The following is a 14,138-nucleotide window of genomic DNA, read 5'->3' on the forward strand; positions in this document are numbered from 1 at the left end:
AGAAGTTTGAGCTGCTTCAGAAATCATTGGTTCTGTAGAATGTGCTGGTTCTGGCTGGGATAGGGTTAATTTTCTTCACAGTAGCTGTTACAGGGCTATGTGTTGGATTTGTGCTGGAAGCAGTGTTGATCACGCGGGGATGTTTCAGCTGTCGCTGAGCAGCGCTTACATAGTCGAGGCCTTTTCTGCCCCTCACCCCCCACCACCAGCGAGCAGGCTGGGGGGGCACAAGAAGCTGGGAGGGGACACAGCCAGGACAGCTGTCCCCAACTGACCGAAGGTGTATCCCATACCATGTGGTGTCATGCTCAGCATATGGAGCTGGGGGAAGAAGGAGGAAGGGGGGAGCATTTGGAGTGACAGCATTTGTCTTCCCAAGTAACCATGACCTGGGATGGAGCTCGGCTTTCCCGGGATGGCTGAGCACCTGCCTGCCGGTGGGAAGTGGTGAATGGATTCCTTGCTTTGCTTTGCTTGCACGTGTTGCTTTTGCTTTACCTATTAAATCATCTTTATTAAGTGAGTTTTCTCGCTTTTTCTCTTCTGATTCTTTCCCTCATCCCAGTGGGGGGAGTGGGCAAGCGGCTGCACAGTGCTTAGCTGCCAGCTGGGGTTAAACCACGACAATGAGTTAACAAGTTACAAGTCTTTTCATGACAAAATTAACTGTTATGTAAACAAAATTTTCTTCTTAGTTTAAAAGTAGGTTAGCAATAAGAAATACTAACCTTTTTAGTTAGTGTTTCTTGCCATCTGAATAAACTGATATTTCAAATATGAATCCACATTCCACTATAACTGTTACCAAAATCTCGGAATGAAGAGCTTATCAACACCAATTTGATGTAGATAAGCAGACACTTCTTTATTGACGGCCGGGTGCGTGAGTGAGTCCTCTCACAATCAGTGCACACCAAGTTTCAAAATCAGACACCATATATAGAAATTATCCATGCATATTCATTAAGTATTCATGCATAATCATGATATTTCCCAAAAATCATTAGCATACTCTCCTCCCATATCCGATTCTGTGCAGTAAAGGTTAGAAAGGTCCAGAAATGGGTCTAGGGTACGATTTGGGTAGGTGGTATATGAGTCAGTGGTCGCAATCTCCCTGTGCCGGCATTACCTTTTACTAAAGTTCACCGTTTCTTGGCCGGTAACTACAAGCTGTTCCAGTCGACTCTCCCCAGTTCACATTAATTCTGTATTCTGACATTTTAATACACTTTCTACATACAGAAGACTAGTCAAATACAAAGAAATCCTCTACCCAGTCTACCTGTAAATACTGTATCTAATTATCTTCAATCATCTTGAATCTTAAGTCTATTATCTAAGTTCTAATCATTCCTACTAGGTGATTCTGACCTATTCTTTTGGCCTTGCTACAGGGCTGTACAGAGGATTTCATAGCAGCTTTTGCTGTGCAACTACAAGTTTCATTAAAATATATTTCTTACTCCAAATGATTTTATAAAATCAAATAAAGTCAATTAATTCTACCTTATTAGCAGATCTGTACCATAACCCACACCTTAAACCAGTACATTCCCATCAAAAGCTGGATAGCCTATGGACACACTCTTCAAATTTTCATTCATTATATTAAAAAAATACATACTATTTCAAAATTATCTGGTTCTGATTTCTGAATGAAATTGAAATCATTCCCACCTCCTATGAGGATATTACCTAAGGAGAGCAGGAGAGAAGCTGCAACCTGAAAATTATTTTTGAAACATGTTAAACATATCTTTAAGTGTTTTTAAGGTAGTTCTAAATGTTCACAGAAAGCATTGCATGGACAAGGGAAAGAAATGGAAATACTACAAGAAGACATTTTTCTTACAAGTACAGAACAGTCTAATTCAGTTTCTGTTCACATTCAAGAAACTTGAAAAACAATGTTTCAGAAATGCAAATGTATACAATATTTTTGAAGACAAATATAATGCAATTGGTCAAGGCAGTAGCTAAATCAGGAAATTGACTGTAATTGTAGTTTATTTTATGAGAATGTAATAGAATTGCAAGACTGTTGACGCTTATATACATCAAAATTACTAGATTAAGACATAATGTTCTTTACATGAAATTCTGCCCTCAGACTCTGAGGCAAAGAATAAAGTGGCAGAGACGGTGGTAATGGAGTTAAGAGCCCCACGGGGCACTAGAGAAAGCCATATCGCCAGCAAAATTCAGAGGAGGTGCAAGGAAGGAATCAGAGTATCATTTCAAAATGAAGCAACACAAGAATATGGGATGAAGGAACTGCTTGGGCCCCAAAACACACCCTTTCTTTTTACAGGCTTCAGATCAGCCCGCCCCTACACCCACACAGGGTGAAAGTCAGGAGTATGAGGACACAAGTAGACTTCAGTGTCAAGCCTGGACTGTAGGTTGAAGTTGCCAAGGGGCAAGATGATCTCCCAGCTGATTCAGAGACACAAAAATAAGGCTGTTTCCGTAGTGCCCAACAATTACAGACAATAAGATTTGCCACTATGTATTTAACAGAAAACTGATACTGATCTCTGAGAGCAAGAAAAACAATGCTTGTAGGTTTGCTTGGACATTAACATCCCCTGTCAAAGGATTAGTTCATAAGTCCTACAGCATTTCCATTAGATTTGTAGAGTAAGTGCAATAAAAATCCAGCATGACTAAGAAAATTTATGGGGAATACAATGGTGGTGATGAGCTGTGGGATAAGATCAGCTGTGTTTTTCTCAGCCTACTGAACAATAAGATCAGACACCATTTTGGATATAGTCCAAGGACCATGCCAAGCAGAGCAAAAAAGATATGAGCTGATGGTATATTAGGAAATGAGTGATTACAATAAAAACAGATACGAGATGTGTGCAAAATGCATGCTGCAAGAAGAGGTAGGGTGATTTTAAGAAGTGGACTGGAACTGGGGTTTGGGAAGATATAAATTGCAGTGGTTGATCTATCTTAATGACAAAAGTAATGTCACTTTGGATAAAGTAAGAATGAGAAATTGGGACGTAAAGATACAAATTTCTCTAGTGGCAGACTAGGAATCCAATAGGTTTCATATACATTCTGTTCCATTAAGTTTTCCTAAAGCAACTGGACTGTGATGATAATTTGTGGTTTATTATTAATATACCACCCAAAAGATTCTTAAAATGCTACCCAACAGTTTGACAAGGTGACAGCCACAGTAGACACTTATTCAAAAGTATAATCCAGGTGAAAAAAACTCGTTACTTGTCAAAAAGACACTCCTGTGGTGCTGTATTTTCTATCAGCACTTTTCTTATGTTTACCTGAACTTTACTCTTGCATAATGTAGGGAAGCGTTTCAGTTCTAAGGAATTTCAAATTTCTTGGATCAGGATTCTAGAAAGAACAATTTTCCTGTTCTGTGTTAGACGAGGCCGCAAGACTGCCAGGAATGAAGTCTTTAAATTACCAGGTGAAAGAAGAGCTTTTCCATATAAATGTGTTACTTTCTACCAGCAGTTAAAAAAAGGCATTCTTTTTTCCAGTTCAGAATTTCTAGTAGGTGGGCAAAATAGAAATCTTCCAATAAAATATAATGCACTGGGGGGTAGTAAAGATCTTTGGTATACACGTATTTTCTTATACAAAAAGATGTGGAATGGTACAGCTTAATACATTACACAGAGGTTTGTGATCCTTCCACATCCCCCAGAGTTTTAGCCCTTATAAATTAATATAGAGTGAATGTGGATACAACTATGTAGACTTGGCAAAGGTACAGATGTTGGGTTTGAGTTTCCTTGGATTAGTCTGGTCTTACCCAGTTCTGCAATGGAAACATACATTAATAGACATATGCAAAAAACCTTAGAGATTCAATAAAGAAAGCCTAAAAATCCAAGAGTTTTCATTCTTTTCTCAATAACCCTATTGTCTATAATATGACATTTATATGCTTATTCCACAAAAGCTAGCAAGTAGGTAGTAAAGTGGTAATTATCGCGGGGCAGGGGGGGAATATTTTCTGCCCTCCATCTCCCTCTTCTCTTTCCTCCAGCTGGCAATCGGCAGGAACTTTCAGCCTCACAGTGAATAGCTATACCAACAATTTGTCATAGCTTTCTACTTCAAATGAGTACTTGATTTTGCAGCCTTTAGCTATTTAGATGCTGTTATGCATATGTTAATATTTAATTCAATAATGTAATTAGCAAGTCCTTATGTCTCTCCTTTGTGTAATACGGCCATTGTATTCACGCCCCTATTTTTTTTTTTAATGATGGCAGAAATGAACAGTAGTTCTCGTTGTTCTGTGATCTCATCAGCTTATACAAACTAATTTAGGTCAGGCTGCACCAGGTTTGGATGCTCTTCCAAAACACATAAAGGGACTTGAGTAGATTGAATTAGTGATTTGCAGCTTGAGAATTAATCTGGTGTGATTTAACGCCCAACGAGATGGAAGACACCACTTTGCTCAGGAATTATTTGTGAGGCAGAGTGGATTCCAGCTCCTGACCAAATTCGACTTCCTTCTTCAGAAGGATTCGAAGTAATATTATTACCATTAACCTATATAATTAAACTTTCCACTCACACATATATCAAGAATACTTGTAGACAAAGATGCTATCTGAGATGAATAAGGTATCAGAATTTGTTCCAAAGATTTATTGGCATCTTCCTTTTAATTACCTAAATGGATAGTGGCTAAGGGGTACACAGAACTCTCCAAGGGGCTTCCACTTGCTTTGCATTGCAGACTCAAGTACTGACTAAACAAGAACCCCTCAAGTCTGCTCTCTGCATGTGAAAATCAATTCCAGAAATTAGAAACCAAGGGAAGAGGAGGAAGTAGGAGACCCAGCTTTTCCCAGATCCTCATTTCCCTTATCTATTCCTATAATGACCCAAATGCTCCAGTCCACTTCAGAAAGTTTTCTAAATGTATCTCTGGACCTTTGTTGGTTTTCTGCCTTTGTGTTACCTTGCAATTTTTTTTACCAACTTTTCAAAACTGGTCTTAGAAAGCAGAGGGGTTTCCTGTGGGAAAGAGTCGGGGTTTTGTTTGTTTTCTAAAGAAAAGATTATCATTTCTTTAGGAAGCAGGTCCACAAATGTAATATCAGCTACTGACTGCAGTAGTGCTGCAAAATGGTAACGATACGTTGAATGAACATAACACAACAATAAGAAACCAGTACATTTATAATGGACTTGCAGTCCATCTGTAGATGGACATACAGGTCTACAGATTGGGTAAACATTGTTGAGGAATGGTTAAAAAAATGTGATTGCTATTATGGTAGGAATTTGAGGAGTGTGGCAGAGAATATAGTATAAACTTAGCAGCAAAACAACAACTAGCTTATGAAATTTGGTGGAAGGTTATTCATAAATTATCGGAACTAGGAAGGGGAATCGTAAGATAAATTAAAAAGACCTTTCAATTAAGTGGGATCAAAACTAGCACTTTATCTACTAAATAGTTTCAGTGTCTCCTTTGTGAAATTATTTCAACAGATAATATGGACAAAAATCATAACTACTTTAACTTCATTGGGCATTTGCACGTTTATTTTAATGTGTATAGAGGTTAATTTAAAAATATTTAAAATGATTTGAGATAAGTGCTCTCTATGCAGGAAAAGCATTATATTACTAAAATCAATATATATTTATATATAATACATATTTTCAGCAGAACTAATGCTTTTAATGGCAGTTAGATTTTGGTTTGGTGGGTTGGTTATATAGCAAAATCAGACAAGTGCTGCATCCAGAGAGCAAGTAATACTTAGAAAAAAACCCTGACATCACAGAACATATTAAAAACCTGAACACATATGCAAATGAGAGGGAAAACTCAGTAATTAAAATGTGGTGACAAATGGGACAAATTTTCTTGATCAGAAAAAGATTCATTGCAGAATTCGGCATTGTTAGAAACTCCTAGACAAAGAGGGACAAGTCAAAACAGTAAGGCACACAGACAGATTGCTTACCACAATTCAGTGAAAAATCCACAAATACTGGAAAAGGTCATGTGTAAGTATTGCAAATATCTAATAAGGGAGCCAGGGCCAGTAGGAACACATAAGCAATTAGGTAGCCTTGTTGTAATAGAAGTCATGGAGACTATAAGATCAAATAGAAGCAATATCCAGATGTTTAAATTTAGGTGTCTTGAGACACCTGAGACCTTGTTCCTGAAAGGATTTATACACATGCTTAACTTTACAGGTCTTAATAGATTCATGAGCACAGAGTCAACAGGAGCAGAGTGGTCTGCATCTTGGGAAATATGAGACCAGTCCACAGAGGCAGATAGGACAAATAGTATAAAAAAACCAAACCTGGACAAATGCAAAAGAAAAGAACATTTTATTCGTACACACACGTGTATATATGTACAGTTATGTATGTGTGTATATCTGTGCATATGTATGTATATATATGCATGTACACATTATACCCAAGGAATTAAGAAGAAATAAAGAAGTGCAAGATTATATGTCTGGTTATAATTGCCTTGAAAAAATAACACCCAAACACAGTTTGTTTGAAAAGTCTCCATATTCCACAGGCAAGGCCAGCTATTATTAAAGTTTGCTATAGACTGCAGAATACCCTTTCCAGTACATTTTGGTTCCAGTTCCAGCTTTTGCACAAGTAGACTTGCCATACTTTTATTCTAATCTACATTTTGTTGGATTCACATCTTTTATGCTACCCAATTTATTAAAACTCCTAGTAGGTAAGATAACAAGAATCTTCCCAATAGCAGCGGCAGGCAATAATTTTTACTTCTGTAATGCACACACAATCGTGTAGCAAAATGCTTATGATCAGATAACTTTTTGGAACAGGCAGAAATGGTTTAATTGATTTCAGTAATACCATTCTTATTTATAGCAGCTGAAAGTAGGTATCTTCATGCTTAACTTCTATTTTACATAACATTAACACAAAATAAAATAACTTTGCTCATGTCTAAAATAGAAGTTTTATGGTAATGGTTGCTTTGAAGTAGTTCCATGTTTGTTCTAAATGACCAGATACCATCAGTTCCAAAATGGGACTTTGAACATTCAAAGTAAAGAAAGAGCTTTTTTCTGTTGATGCTAGCAGATGTGCAAAACCATGAATGTGATACGAAATTAACATTGACTGTGTTTCATTATCAGACTGTGGGTCAGGGCAAGCTTAGATTCATACTAGAATGTCACAAAAACATTGAAAATTAGGAGTAGAAAGGTTTTGAGATGTCCTATATGTCATTCTTTTGTCCAAAGGCAAAATCAGCTACATCTGTATCACTTGAAACATATGTTTGCCAGTATATTCCTTAAGACCTGCAGTGTGAGAGAGTGCACGCATTTCCTATTCTTCATGCTATGATAGCAAGCATTTCCTAATTTACACTTTTTTTCCCTCTGCTATTTGAGATCTCTCACACAAAAGACATGGAGGGAAAAAAATCCCCAACCTTGCTGCAGCAGCATTCTGTATACGTGAAACTCAGTTATAGTTAAAAAAAAAAAAAAAAACACACACAAAAAGGAGAAAGAAAAAAAGAAATAAAAGGTTTAACAGAAAAAATGTACTGAGAGTAAGCCAACATTTTTTTAAAAGTACAATTTTCAATAGAATATTCTGACAGCTAAGAAAACAGTGTTTTGTTCTAGGAATGCACCTTTATTCTTTGTTTTTTCTCTAATGATTCTTGGATCTCTAAATCTTACTGAATCATTGTGCTGTCACTGGTTGCTACGCTGTAGGGATGAAAGCATGTGTACTTTATCATCACTATCTCTGTGTTCTGTTATTAATTTTTCAATAGGTAACCAAGACCATTCCAAAAAGGAAGGGAGGAAGCAGAGTATTCGAGTCCTCATGGGGAGGCTGTATTTTAGCCAGATTTCTATCTCTGCATTCCCCTGAGGAATCTCATTCACTGTTTTTATTGGTGGCAAAGAAAACTTAAGTATTCAAATATTTCTCCTTTTTGTATCTATTTGCATACCTTACCTTGTTTTAAAGCTCTATTTTAGGATTCTGTTCTCCGTCTTACACCCAGGCACTAAAACTTCGATGAGTTAGAACCCCTTTCTTGATACATTCTTGGATGGAAACCTTTCATTATAGTAAAGAAGTTCTGACTTCCTAGTCAAAAAGTCATGTTATATTCACGGTTCAGGTAACTACTGCAGGCAACTGTTTGATGGCACCTGACTGTCATTAGCAGCCTGGGACTTGTGTTCCTCCTACTTTTGCTCTTTTTTTATGCTTTTTCTAAGTCCCTTTACTACAGAAAGTGAAATCTCTTAACTTCCATGCAGGTGTCCAGGGCTATTTGAGAAGCACTGAAAATGTGGTTTTAGTTTCAAAGTGGCATTCACCTTTCTACTGTATTTTGTTGTTGAATAGTTTTATCCAGAAGTGATGGAACATTTGATTCTTATCATTCTTTGCCTTTCATTTAACAGTCTAATGAAATTGCTGACACATCCACCACACATTTGAAGTCAATAGCAATAATTTGTTAAGTGGTATGTAATATTCTGGGAATGTAAAGAACCATAAATATGTGCCCCCATTATCCCTAAGATCCATAAAAGGACGAAGAGGCCAACTACTTATGGCAAGGTCAAGTTCAAGACTAGTGCTTTCATGAGCACACTGATTCATCCACACTGCCAAGTAGCTGCAGTGCAGTTTCGCATACCACTGGCCTTGCATCTCTTCACACCTGCACGGAGGCCTGTTGTGTGACACCTTGTGAAACATCATGCAGTAGGTACAGCCAGAGATATCCACAGCTACCAACTTCAGTGCAGTAGTAATTGTTGTTGCCCCTTTTGCTCCTCCTGCTCAAGAGTCTACGCCATCTTCCCGTAGTCTCCTGCAGTGCATAACACAAGCCATTGCTATGTAGATAGCCAACTGTCTGCAAGAACTGGTGTTTGAAAACTGGTGGTGCATAGAAGGAGACATTTCCATCAGCGGCGCAGGTCTCTGACCGGTGGACCGTTTGACACCATTCTAGCCAGGCTCCCCATCACAAAGTGGAAGTTTGAATCCAGAAAACAAACGCCACTTGTTGAAGACACATGGTTCAACACTCCTGGCATGACCAGGAAGCCTGCCCTGAATTTTCAGAGGCAGACAGCCATATTTGAGAATGTGGCTCACCATATTTAGCACCTTCAGGAAGCCTGTGAGGCCTACCGCCCTTAGCTTGTACCAGTCAGCTGGCAACCAGTCTGGGGTCAGCATGTCTAGAAGGAACGTGCTGGTGGCTGAGGCCTTCATCTACTGGCAACTGATTCAGCACCCAGAGTAATTGAGGTCAGCGGGGACATGAAAGCCACGCTAACTTCAAAGTTAGATCAGATTGCTTAGGCTGTTTTCCAGCTGAGTGCTGAAAATCTGCAAGGATGATGGTGGATTTCACAACCTATCTGGGGCAAAGTGGGTCAGTGCTTAAGGTGACAAATACTCTTTCCCTTAACACTGGTCATTCTGCATTTCCCACATTTTATCTTATGACCATCACACCTTGTGCTTCAGCTCTGCACTTCTCAGAAGAATCTGGTTTTGTTTCTGCAACCCCTTCTCTCCTGGTTGAGCAAGCTCAAATCCTTCAACCTCACCTTGTGTGCCATGTGCTCCAGCCCTGTCTTCCCTCTTCTGCCCTCCCTGCCGTTCATAGACATCTCTTGTACGGGGATGGTGGGAGGGTTTGAAACCGGGCAGAGTACTCCAGCTGTGGTCTCCTGAGTACCAAGTAGATGGGATAACTCCCTTGATCTGCTGTTTACACTCTAAGAGAGCCCACAGTGTGGTTAGCTTTCATTGCAACTGCTGACTTACGACCAGCTTCATCACTACAGTCCCTGGGCCCTTGGTTCCAGACTTGTCACCGAGATAAAGAGTTACCCCAACCTGCACTGCTCTTCCACATAAAGGATGTTGCATTTGCCACTACTGAACTCTATGAGGTTGCCATGGGACCATTCCTCCAGCTTATCAAGGCCCCTGACAATGGCATCCTATCCTCCAGTGCATCTACCGCTCCCCACATTTTGGTGCCGTGCACAGCTGGGCTGTGAAGGTACATGCCATCCCAGCAATGACACTGCCAGATAGCATTGGCCCCAGTGTCAAACCTAAGTAAGCAAGGTGAGGTGTGAGGGGGGTGCCGCCTCCAAATGGAAGACTACCATGATAGCATGATGGTCAGGTATGAGAGGAAACCTAATAAGCTCCCAGAAGCATTGTTAGACTTGTTCTAATATCCCTCACCTCTTTCTCTCATGTTCCTTACAGACCTCCTCTGGTAGTCACTGTCCTGTGGCCAGTTGTTGTGCATTGATTCTGACTGTGGATTTGCTCCAGGATGATCTCCAGCACCCACTGCTTGGACAACCTGAATTTCACAATCCTGGGCCTGATGATCGTTGTGTCTGGAGCTGAAGTCTTCTCCTTTTCTCCATGTATTCCTGGAAAGTAAAGATATGAAGAATGCACATTCTTTCTTATTTCTGGGAATGCACAATATTCTATACAGCTGCATGCACCAGCTGCTTAAGAAACCAGTGTGCTAGTTTTGCAACTGTTACGAGCATGGCTGGGGTGGACTCATTCCTTGGAAGATACAACCTGCACCAAAGCCTTAGGGTATGGAACTTAAAATGTACATTTTCAAAGCCTTATCTGAAGACTCCCATCACTTAACTACCATATGAATTCAGGCAAAGTTTGAAAATGGCAAGGTATTTAAAAACAAACAAAAAAATCCAATACAAAGCAAAACACTTTACAGAAGTTTTCATCGTTTTTAAGCTTGATAGAGCCAACTTTCATCCTAGTTTGATTCCATCCCATTGCTGAACTCAAACACATAAGGTGGCAGTTTGCTTCATGAAAGGTTTGTAGAAGGCCTGGAACTAAGTTTGGCAATATTTAAAAAAAAAATAGATCTAATTTTTCACATGATACACTGTAAGCTGTTCTTTATAGAAATCAATACAATAACAGCTTATTGAGGCTTGTTATAGAAAAATCTTATTTTGGGGAAGAGGATGATTTTCTGTGATTGCTTGATAGAAGGCTTCATTATTTGGATTTATCCTTCTATTGCACTTCTGTATTTTTTAAATGGTTTAATTACATTACTTTTAGAAAATTTCTTCCTGTACCGATTTAATTTTGAAGTCTCTCAATGAGCCAATAAGCATTATTTTTTCACGTTCAGTGTTTCACCAAGATGGAACTGTCTGCTTCAGCGAACACACAGGAATTGGTGAAATCAATGGAACTTCTGGTTTTCAGTACTACAGAAAATCTGGTCACAATGAGCATGTGCAGTTCTCATGTAAGGCCTTTGGAATCTATGGACTTGCTCCAGAAAAAAAGTATCACCCATGATAAAACCGCAGAAATATTTTTTTTTAGAGATAGAATACTTTTTAGAAAAGGAGACTTCCAAATGACAGCAGAATTTGCTTAAGTAAAAAAATATAAATCTTCTCTGTCTTCTCAATGTCACAAATCTACGTATCAAAGTATCAAAGAAAGTTCTACCTGTCTGGCAAAAAAGCCTTGCAGTAAGAGTATTCAAAATTATTTTTTACATTATGCATAGCAGAACACCGATGCAAGATGTGATATTGACAGTGCCTCATTTTACCAGGAAAATCTTGTAGAAATAGTTGTAGTTTGGTTTTATATTCATGGCCATCATACTACATAAAGCCTTTCCTCAGAAGTTTTTTTGCTACAGGCCTAACATGATGGTTTACAGTAAAATAAACTGGACTTCTCAAAACACAGCCCTGCAGAGACTCACCAACTCAGTCCTGTTTTAAAAAATAACTTAAGCATTCAGGCTTCCACATAAGGCTTATGCAGCTTTTGATCCACTGATCAATTTAGACATACAAAACAATGCGTAATACTTATGCATCCAGCAAGAGGCCGTGGACCATGCTGAAATCCAGATTCAGTTCTGTATCCTAACTTCCATCCAAAAGAAACATCTTGACATTCTGGATAGGTCCCATCACTGGTAGTACAAAAAGGCGGAATAAAATCGGAATTACTCCAGGCATTAGTGAGCCCGTCAGAGCCAAGCACACCTAGTCTTAAAGTAACTACCCATTTCTCCACTGTTTCAATGCAGCGAAGTAGGAAGATGTTTGCTAACCCGCTGCAAAGAGCACAAGAGGCAGATCCATATAGGGATGATTTTTTTTGCCTCTGGAACCACTAGACCAGCAAATTTCTAGTCTATTGAGGCTCCAAATGCACTCTTTTCTTTTTCCTTTCCAAAGGCAATAACACCAATGTAATTCAGATGCACATAGCTGTCTCTACTGCAAAGAACAAAGCTCTAGTTTTCATTAACCGAGACACTCCCATGTGGAGTCTGAAAAACTGGAACAATTGATGCATCCATCTTACAGCTTTATGTAATTGCTTAGCAGGTCTTCTCAACTGACAAGACACGATGATTTTTCAACCTTTTCACAGCTTATAAAATGCCAGCCCTGAGTTGTTTCTGAGATAGGTAGCAAGAAACTTTTAAGTCAGTGCCAGTTACTTGAACATGGCTCCTCCACACTCTAGGGATAAGCAGATATGACAGCTGAGCTGCTTCCATTAGAATGAGTTCCTTTTGCAACAGTTGAAATGAAAAATGGTAAGAAGTAGATTTTTATCCCTGTGTTTGTTTTGATTTAAGCTTGAAGTTTGACCCTGAAGCATCCTTCAGACAGTATAATCTGTAGGAGCAGACACATCTGCCAATTTTGAAAATACTGTGCAACAATAAAAAAGCATCTTTAATTTTTTTTCCTGGGGGGGTGGGGGGTGACCTCTTGTATTTTAAATGCTTCACTAAAAATACAGGAATTCATTCCAAATAATCAATACCAGTCCTACATGCAGTTTTAGTGAATTCAGTCCCAGGTACTTAGTAATTCCAAATTACTCAGTAGTCAGTAGTCCTCATCTCCTAAGGAGATTCTTAAGATCTTCTCTATGACAGAAAAACAAACAAGTTCTTTTTTCTATAGCAGATAAAGCTATTCAGTGTTGCATAAAATCCAATGGGGAAAAAACTGAAAAGAAATTGTATAAGCAAAGCAGACACCACCACCCCCGACCCCCAGCCCCTTCCTGGAATTACAGTACACAGAAGCTCCCTATTCTTCACATTTCTTTGGTGCTTCATTTGCTTTTGCATACTGTAATCCAGCCATGAAGAATTTTCTACCTAAGTGTTGTGGGGAGAGGGCTTGGGGTGTTTTTGTTTATATTTTACAAATATATTGTTTCCTCATGCAATGTCCTTTTACCTCACTTTTCTCATTGTAAGTTCAGGAGAACTGTTGAAATTTAGTTGCCAAATTGTTCTTTCTTTGGATACTGAAGAGCCATGTCAAGGAAATTTCAGGAAGAATGAAGTTAAACAGCGCTAAGAACGTCACATTTGCAGTCATTGGATTATTTTAAATTCATTTTGGTGATTTAAGAGGTAACTAATGTATTAATGCATTACTTTCCCAGTAAGTGTTCTGCAGTAACATAAAAGCAAATGCATATTGGCAATATAGTCCTTTTAATGATTCCTGTCCTGAATAATCTTTCTTTGGGATGCAATATGATTATTTTTTTCTGTTTCACAATGTTTATACAGACACACAGTGTGTGCATTTAAAGAAATAAAATTAAAAAAAAAAGCAGAAATAATGTTTTGTTCCAGGTACACATCCTAGAGACTTTTTTTTCCCCAAACAAATTAAAGCAATCACACACTTTAAAGTTCAGTAAAATCTAAATTTAAACCACTGTCATTTTGGCCACCAGAGCCTGGAAGACGCTTCTGCACATTAAGCATCCTCAAGGGTGCTTCAAAATACTTGCTACCAACAAAAAATGGCAGATATTCTGAAACACATTTTATTCTTTTATGATTGTAGGTGTGATCCTGTTTCCAGAAGCCTCTTCAGCATTAACGACACTATGGCAATCAACTATGTATGTTTAGTATAGCTTTTGAGCAGTATCAATGGCTAAAGCCTCCATAGCTTTCTTTACAGAATTACAAAATTACAATTTATACAGCTTACTAGTCCAAGTCATAGTAAGAC

This window comes from Falco rusticolus, chromosome 3, assembly GCF_015220075.1.
Source record: "Falco rusticolus isolate bFalRus1 chromosome 3, bFalRus1.pri, whole genome shotgun sequence".
NCBI classification, from domain to species: domain Eukaryota; kingdom Metazoa; phylum Chordata; class Aves; order Falconiformes; family Falconidae; genus Falco; species Falco rusticolus.